At 50.1% G+C, this 9,240-nt stretch overlaps 1 long non-coding RNA gene across 1 annotated transcript; it reads left to right on the forward strand.

Moving 5' to 3' along the window:
- Nucleotides 1–3,604: 3,604 nt before the first annotated feature.
- LOC110342652 lies at nucleotides 3,605–8,105 on the forward strand. Its single transcript, XR_002384779.1, has 4 exons — nucleotides 3,605–3,687; nucleotides 5,991–6,181; nucleotides 7,079–7,304; nucleotides 7,652–8,105. It is a non-coding gene; the product is annotated as an uncharacterized LOC110342652 (long non-coding RNA).
- Nucleotides 8,106–9,240: the final 1,135 nt, after the last annotated feature.

A 9,240-nucleotide genomic window follows, 5' to 3' on the forward strand; every position in this document is an offset into this window, starting at 1 on the left:
AACACTGTAGAATTAAAATCTAGGCAGAGAGAGACTGTCTTGGGGAACGTCCTCTTGGTAAATTAGGAAGCCACTTCTGGCACTTTGGGTCCCTTCCCCCCAGTCCTGGTGTTCTCTTAGTCCCCATTTCTCCCCCTTCCTCCCACAGAGGAGGTCTTGGTAGTGGTCATCTACATGGGTTAGAGCAGGATCTCGAACACTTAAATCTGGAAGGGATGGGTGATTTTCTTGCTGCTAGTTTAGACTATCCTGTTTCCAGGACATTCAGCTTCCACGTGGAGGCCTCTTGGAGGCAAGTTACCGGGCTGGGCCAGCTGAGTTCATTCTACCACAAGCAGAAGACCATGTTCCTTGTCATTTGTACATCCAGAATTTTCTGAGGAGACTGTATGGATTCTCCCAGTGGCTGAGCCAGGCAACCGCAGCCTGCACTTATCCCTGATGGTCAGAGGAGCTGCTTGGGGTGTTTGGTCTTGGCCTGAGGTCTTCACCATGGCAGTCGAGAAGTCTCTTTTGGCATCCAAAGCCTCACCTGCCAGAACTTTTGTTTGCCAGGCCCCAAAATCCAGAATTGATTTTCCCGATGGTCCCTGGGCCTTGCTGGCAGAGTCTGCTCCACTCCTAGAAAGAAGTTCAAGCAGAAGTTGGTGCGCTCAGCAAGAGGAGAAGCGCTTTGAATGGCCCGTCTGCAGTTCCAGCTGCCCGTGGGCAGCGTCTGAAGTTTGCTCAGACCCGTGCCATCCATGACAGGATGCTTCAGAGGGTCCCAAGTAGAAAACAGACTCAAGAGAGTCTGGTGTTGGAGGGAGCATGGTGGAGACTCATCCCCCACCCCCACCCCAAAATTTCCTCTTTTCCCCTTATTTATTTTTCCCCCCAGAAAACCGTGTGATTTTATATGCTTTTCTCTGCATGTATTAAACTAATCGCACAGCTGAATAGCTGTTCTTAAAACCTGGACATTCACCAAAAAGAAGTTTGCCAGCACAGGCAATTAAGCTTTCTTCTTTGAACAATGGCGTGACTGACTGGCACATTTGAAATGCGAGCGTGTTTTTTTTATTCCACTGTTCATCCTTCAAGCTGATAAACAGCAACAATGGGAAACAGCTGGGACAGGGAAACATTTGGGTTTGTATTTTCAAAGCAAGCGAAAGAAACCCGTCAGTGCGGGCCAGATCCCGTCTTCCGCCTGAGGGCCAGCCGGCATTTGGGGAGGGAGAAATACTATACATATTTCTAATCAAACATTACATATTTATTAATGTGCAGCTGGTGCATTGTATTCCGAGGGTTGCTGGGGGGGGGGTCTTCCCCCACCCCCACCCCACCCGCTTTGCTCCTCTAACGTGTCTTGTCTGGCAGGCTGGCATTGTTCTCTAACTGACATTACTTTATAAGACGCAGAGCCGGGCACATTTAATACGAGTCATAGAGACAGTTGCTCTCTGTCTCTATGTTGTGTGACGTAGGTGCGATTTGAGCCTTAGTTTCTGTTTGGGAAGCTGATGGGTAAGCCGCCGAGGTGTCTTTAGGCAGGTGTACTCAGGACACCAAGAATGGGGGAACCCCTAGCGTCCCCATGCCATTCCCGTTTGGCACCCTGGGCACTTGCTTTGCAGGCTGCAGCTCTTGCCCTACTGGCTGTATTCTTTCTAAACACGGGAACAGATCTTTGTAGGTGTTTACTGAGATTAAACTTTCTGTGCAGTCCATTGGAGCGAGGGCCTGGAAGTGTCCATTAGGTGGGGAGGCCCACCTTGTCAGTTTCCATCGCGCCGGGAGGAACCATCACATCACTTTACCATCACCTGTCAGCAGCCTGACAGGTTTTACTCGGCTCTGCCTCCTCCTGGGCCCGCTGTCATAACTTCATTGGTTTTATGGCAGCAGCTGATTTCCCTTTGGTGATTGTCAAATGAATGCACTTTGCCTTGATATTGGTAATACACTAAATGCAAAAGACAGAAGAGACAAAACTGTGAAACGCCAGACACGAGGGTTCCTGTCACGTCCTCCACCTCTCTGGGAACCATAACCCCCATCCGTCTTTGAAAATCCTGAGCAAGGGAGGGATGGGTCTCCTAGAACATTTAAAACTCACAGCCAAGGCTTTAGCCTTCCTTTAGCCCCTCCCCCTGAAAACTTAGAATGAGAGTTTAGGGAGGGTGCTGGTCCAAGGAGAGGTGGCATGCTATGGCAGGCTTCTCCCCTTTGGGCCTCAGTTTCTCGTGTGTTTCCTGGGAGGACCCAGCAGAAACTAAAGGTTCTCACACTGGTTCACATTGGAGCGGCAGTGGGGATGGGTGAGAGGGTGGGAAGTGACTGCGGCCAATGGGAGGGCTCGCACCTCCTTGTAGGGCAGCCACCACTCATGCGCAGCGAGTTCTACATTTTTATGTCAACTGCTTTAATTTTCACAATTTCTGCTGTTGAATTAAGAAAGAAACCGACTCACTTTGTTGGAAAAATAAAATGTCTGCTGGCGCTGCCGTTCTGGTGGCTATTAATACAGCCACTGCCCTGTGTTTTCCCAGGTCCCACTGTTAGGATGAGGCTATAAGCTAGGCCTGTCCTGATGTACAGATGGAAACTCACTCTTTGCTGTCAGCTGATCAGGTAACTGGCCTCCAGGAGCCTAGAGATCAGCTGCAAGAGACCTTGGCCTTCATGCAAAATGGGGGCTTGTGCTTGAAGACGCCTCCTAGAAAAAGCCGAAACATTCCAGTGTGTTCCGTCTAGAAGTACGTTTGTGTGCTATGCTTGAAAAAACGCAACCGGTTTCTGGAATTTTCCCACCCTGTCACCCAGTGTTCCAGGCTTACAGGTTTCCCTTTGGTAAGGAGAGATGCTTGTGTTAGTTACTAACTGAGGGCAGGAGTACGGGGAAAGCTGAGGGCTCGCTCTCCTGCTGTTCACTGTGGCTTTTCTTGAGGCCTAGTTTCTGCCCCAGGCTTCCGCGGTTGTAAGAGAAAGCGTACCCCCTTCTCTGTTCCCAGCACAGCTCTTTAGCCTCTGGATTGCGCATTTATCCAAAGCTGATTAGCTCTTTAATAAACATCTGTGGAATAAATGTTTGGTGAATTAAACCAACATAGGGGGATTTGCAGAAAGCTTTATTTCTCTTTGGCTGTGTGTTTCCGTTGCTGCTGTCAGTTTTTTGCTCTCACAAACCAACACTTACGGGGGTTTAACACATGTCACTCAATACATGTGTCTACACACGGCTCTACAGACATGGATGGAATGCTTTCATGGGGCTCATGTGTTATACACACACTTACCTGTGGGTCAGTTTACATCGTACACACTTGCATGTGGCTTGAGCTGCACGTGGTTCATCGTGCACATGTATGCACACATCACGAGCTTCAGACATTTCTTGTAGGGTTGGGATTCACGGCTGCATCACCAAATGCTCCTGCATCTGCCCAGGCCGAGAAGTGAAGGATCTGCAGCTGCCTCTGCGGCTGGCTGATGTACCAGGAGGTGGTAGGCAGTGCTCACTGGTCAGTGGAGCTCTCGGGGCCCTTCAGCTGTGCGCAATGCTCACTGGTCAGCGGAGCTCTCGGGGGCTCTTCAGCTGTGGGCGTGTGGTCCATCAGTGGGAAACTGATCCCGGTGCCTGAAGGGAGGAAGCGGTGGGGCTCTGGGCTTAAGTTCAGCTGCACAGCCAGTCGTGATGATGTGAGTGTACCCACCAGGAGAGCGGTGGATGCTGATAGTTCCGAGAGGGCCATGTTGTTATGTGAAGGAAGACCCTTTTCCCCTGCAGCTGCCTAGGGCAATGTCCCTGTGCTGGCTTGTCTGAATCCGGAGGCTCCTAAAGGCTGCTCTCATGAAGATGCGGGGCAGGGGGATCCCCATTTCCCTGGGGGGAAGTCTTGGTAGTTCAGCCTTGAAGAACGGGGGATATCATCATTTCCCCCAACGTGTATTTTATTCTGGGGTGCTTTGTGGACCATCCGTTGGATGGAGCAGCTGGCAGGAAGGTCCTACCTCTCCAACTTGCTGCAGGGAGAAGTGAAGGGAGGGGCTGGGAAGAAGGGGAGAACAATCGAGGGTGGTGGGAATTAAAACACTTGTCCACAGTATAATCCCAGTGCTCACTCCACAGACACGCCCGTGCTGGGGGCTTTTCATGCTTTCTCCACAGACATTGGCCACGAGTTGCTGTCTTTAAAATCCAGGTCCATTTCTCAGGTAACATAGCAGAGAAGTGGGATTAGTGATTAGTTTTGAATGCTTGGGCTACTCCGTCCTAACACACACACACACACACACACACACACACACACACACACACACACACACACACACATGTCCTCAGAAAACACTCACCTGCCTGCTGTGCCTCCCAGTTTCACACCTGCTTCCCAGAGTGTTATTTGTGGGTTCCTAAGGCTGGTGGAAGAGGACGTGGGGCAGTGGGTGGCCAGCCTATTGCTCTCAGGCTCCCAAGCCAGAACGGTGGTTCTCCTTGGGTTTAGGGAGAGAAAGCCTAGTATTTCAGGGAAGGAAGAAGCTGGCCATGGGTCTGAGCCCACTGTCCCCGGCTCAAGGTCATCAGCAAGAGGCAGCCTCTCCAGGCCAGGATGCAGAAGCTGGCAACAGATAAGGGTAGATGTACCTGCATTATCACAGCTTCCTTAAGCCAGGATGAATATGTAAATCTTTCCCACCGCCTCCTGGATTATAGGAGCCGGGACTGCCTCCTCTGTAGCAATTCCGAGGGTAAAATTGATTAATATTTGTTTTCAAAATGACATGCAGTGATGTATGAGCCCTTTTACAACTTAAATTAATACTTTAAAGAGATGAATGGTCTCTACAGAGGGTGTTAAAGTTCAAGCCCGGGGAATTTGCATATTTATATTACAGCCAACTGATAGTAATTGTGGGACCAGTCTGTAATGCTGTTCGTTTGTCATTTTCAGCCAGGTTTGCTTCTGTCAGGGACCTCATTAAGTCCCCAAGCCTCAGCCCCTCCTGCTGGTGGGACCTGAGCCTGTGGACAAGGAGCAATTCTGCTTCTTTGGTCTCCAGGAGATAGAGGCCTACTTGGTGGGGCAGATGCCTGGCGACTGTTGGTCTGCAAAGCCCTTTCAATGTCCCCAGGACTCCGAGTCTTCCTAGTATTTGCAGGGTTAGCCCTCAGGCTAGAAGTAACCGGGACAGGAAGGGTGCAGGCTAACTCCTTTCTTTGAGAGGAGTGGAAACAATTTCAGAGAAGAGAAGAAAGACAGCCAAGCATCCATTATTAAGCAGGTGACTGCTACAGGCCCTGGGGGACACCTGGACCCACAGTGTGGAGTGGGTGCCTTTGGGATTGGCTCACCCTAGGCTTGTCTTCCATTCTGTGTGTCACTGGCTGAAGGTTGCTACCTGGGGTGTTAATTCCCAGCACCCTGAGACCTGTCTTCGAAACACCAAGAGAGTCCCAGGTGTTGCCATTGAGCCCCTTGTCCCATGTAAGAAAGCTGAGTGTGTGAGGGGAGGCCAGCCCCCCTAGATCATGCTTGCACATACAGGTAGATACGAGGTAGACACTTTCTAATTGGTAGATGAGTTTTGCTTTTTCGTGGGATAAAAACGGAATTCCTGGGGCTGAAGAGATGGTTCAGCAGTTCAGAGAACTTGAGGACTTGTTCTTGCAGAAGACCTGGGTTCGATTCCCAGGTGACAACTCACAACTATTCATAGCCCTGGTTCTGGGGGATCTGATGATCTCTTTTGACCTCTGCAGGCAAGAGGCATGCACGTGGTGTATAGACAGACATGCTAGGAAAACACTCAGCGGAGTCTAAACAAGAAAAATTTAAAGAAGCAAAATTTATTTCGTTCCTGCATTCTGTTCCACCACCACCCATGCTTGCACACACACACACACACACACACACACACACAGATACACACACACAGATACATACCCATTTTGGTTTTGTAAATTAGTTGCAGACTTGCTCACTGCTGCTCCTTCTCTGATTCAGGGCAATGTGACACTCAGTTTGTCATGGAGAACTGGCACCTGTTACTTACTGCCTTACTTCTTGGATTTGCAAGTTGCCGTGGCTGTGCTCTGGTTTTCTCCTGGAACTTTGTGTTTGCTGGAGAGGGAGAGGCCACTCAGCAGTGGACAGCCCACAGAGGGGTTCTGGCCAAGGTCCTGGGAGGGAACCAGGTAAGAGGAGGAGGGTATTAGCCGCTCTAACAACCACCTACAGATGTATTGTGCCTCTGTGCCTGGCTTAGATTAGAACCTCTCGTTTGATTTGTAGACTTGCCTATAGCAGTATGTCACTTAGATAAACCACTGGATTTGGGGCTGTTTGATACATATCATTGTGGCAATTGGTAATTGACGAATGACTTATACTGAACTAGGCCACTGTTTACAGATCAGCAAATGTAAGCAAGCCCCCAATTAGATGCTCTCTTTTTTTTATAAGTTGTCTTGGCCGTGGTATTTTGTAACGACAATAGAAAAGTAACTGAGTCATGGCCACGTATCCATGTGTCACGCTGAGCTCCTCCAGGATGGCGAGCTGAGAAGGTATTGGGAGAGGACAACCTGATTTTACTGTGTCCTGGAAAGAGGCGTGGAGGCTGCTGTGGCCCATTCTACCTGCAGGGGCTGGGGTACTTCCTGCTCAAGGTGCTGGGGAGGTTCGCTCAGGGAGAGTGGGGTATCACTGGAGGCTGGGTGAGGCAGAGGGAAGACAGCCTCGTGTCTGGAGAGCTGGTGGGAAGCAGGAAGAACGGCAGGATGGAGAAGCACCCCACACTCAAGGCGGTTTTGTAGAAGAGGCCGTGACACCCCTCAACACACTCTCAGGATAATTTAGACAAGACATGGCAACCCAAAAAGGGGAAGCCAGTGGGCAAGGACTTTTCATGTCACCAGCTGAGTGGCAGACCCCTTTGGCCACTCCCACGCAGAAGCAGGGCAGCTGGCAGCTGGCATGCTCTGATAGGAAATCAGGGAAGGGAGTTTTGAGACTCTGTGAGGCGGCAGGACTGAACAATGACTAGCTGCACTGGTCTTGGCTGGCCATACCCGTGTTCTCTCTCTCTACAGGGTGTGTCACCGTCAGTGTGACGCACAGGCTTATGGGAGGAAGCAGTGGCCCTTCACCCACAAACTTCAGGGGACATCTGAGAACGGGACTTTCTCTTTCCTTCCACACAGTGTGATGGCCTCAGTCAGAACAACTGTCAGAGATGCCGCCCTCTCCCGTGTCCATAGCCACGCTTGGTCGTGTGTCTCAGGAAAGGCCTGTATGGTTATTACCTGAATTAAATAAGTGAGTTCACAAAATCTACATGGATAGTGCAGGCAGTGATGTTTCTGATATGTATTAAGTAGTTTGCTAAATACTTGTATCTTCCTGCTTGGAAGATTGAGGATCAGATGTATTTTCCTCTCTCCCCACCCCCACTTCTGCAGATGGAGCAGATAACTACTGAACTAAAACTTTGTAGACACTGTAGTGTCTTTTCCTAACTGGATCACTTATCCGCAAGAGTAAGATGTCCCGAAGCTGCCCTTCTTTCTGGCATAGTGATCTGTGACATCTCAGGTAGCGGCTGCTTTCTGTGCTTGGGTGTTTACATAATTAATAAGCAAGGTTATCTCCTCCCTTTCTTCCAGGAACTGTGGCATGAGTGAAGAGTACATCTGGGTTGTTTTGAGTCACTGAGATTGGGGGTTGCTATAGCAGTCACTGCGAACAAGCATCCACAGGCACCCGTGGCTTCTCTTCACTAGATGATACGTTTCTGGAAGACGGCATCAATTCAAATCACATAAATACTTCCCAGGTCATCCCAGTTAGAGCAAGAACACCTGTAACACGAATAAAACCTGATATTAGGGTTCAAACTTCAAGCTGAAGATCAGAAAAGCAAAGCACCCAGCCACTAGCTCTCACCTCGGACTCAGGTTGAAAGGGCTGATCCACGCAGGAGCTCTTCACCAAGTCTCAAACTGCTGCCGTCTCCTCAGTGTGGCTGGAGAACAAATGCCTCCTACTGACTACTAAAGACCCTACTTCTATCTTTTACACCCCTCTAGTGCTGGGATTAAAGGCATGTGATCTCTGTTACTCTTTTAGACTGATTCAATCTCATGTATCCCTGGGTAGCCTTGAACTCACAGAGATCTATCTCTCAGTCCTGAGTCCTAGGATTAAAGGCATGTGCCAGGCTTCTAAGGCTTGTAGCTGACTTTGCTTTCTGAATCTTCAGGCAAGCTTTAGTAAATCATAAATAATATATCTCTATAAACACCCACCTTAGGCATCTTCTTGTTAGACATTACAATTTTTTTCCAGTCTAAGGGATACAAATGATATTCTATTGTTGTTCCAATGGGCATGGCCCACATTTGCTTGTTTTATATGTTTATTGATATTTTCAATTGGTTCTTCTGCAGACATGTTTAGTCATGCTCTCAGCTCAACTTACTAGTAACCCATTGTGCAGATCTTCTTGGGGAGATGAGAGCAAATGTACATGCACCCCAGACAGAGCTCTGGCAGAGACCAAAGAAACAGGTCCACCAAGTCCAGGAGCACAGGTGAGGGGTGGCTTACAAGAGCATGGATGACTCAGAAGCAGATTCGGCCTGGAAAGCCAACCCTGGTGTAAGTGTAGACTCATGGAAGCCAAGACCCTGGGCTTGACTGCACCTGAACAGACTGCAGGCTCTTCCCTGGAGACAGTCCCCCTCTCCCCTGCACAGACTGCAGGCTCTTCCCTGGAGACAGTCCCCCCTCTCCCCTGCACAGACTGCAGGCTCTTCCCTGGAGACAGCCCCCCTCTCCCCTGCACAGACTGCAGGCTCTTCACTGGAGACAGTCCCCCCTCTCCCCTACACAGACTGCAGGCTCTTCCCTGGAGACAGCCCCCCTCTCCCCTGCACAGACTGCAGGCTCTTCCCTGGAGACAGCCCCCCCTCCCCTGCACAGACTGCAGGCTCTTCCCTGGAGACAGTACCCCTCTACCCTGCACAGACTGCAGGCTCTTCCCTGGAGACAGCCCCCCTCTACCCTGCACAACTGCAGGCTCTTCCCTGGAGACAGTCCTCCCTCTACCCTGCACAACTGCAGGCTCTTCCCTGAGACAGCCCCCCCTCTCCCCTGCACATTCTGTGGACACTTCACTGGAGACAGCCCCCTCTCTCCCAGCAACTGTGTGCTACTTATATAGCTTTATGGAAAGGGCTTGCAACTTTCTCTT

This window comes from Mesocricetus auratus, unplaced genomic scaffold, assembly GCF_017639785.1.
Source record: "Mesocricetus auratus isolate SY011 unplaced genomic scaffold, BCM_Maur_2.0 Super-Scaffold_100045, whole genome shotgun sequence".
Taxonomy (NCBI): domain Eukaryota; kingdom Metazoa; phylum Chordata; class Mammalia; order Rodentia; family Cricetidae; genus Mesocricetus; species Mesocricetus auratus.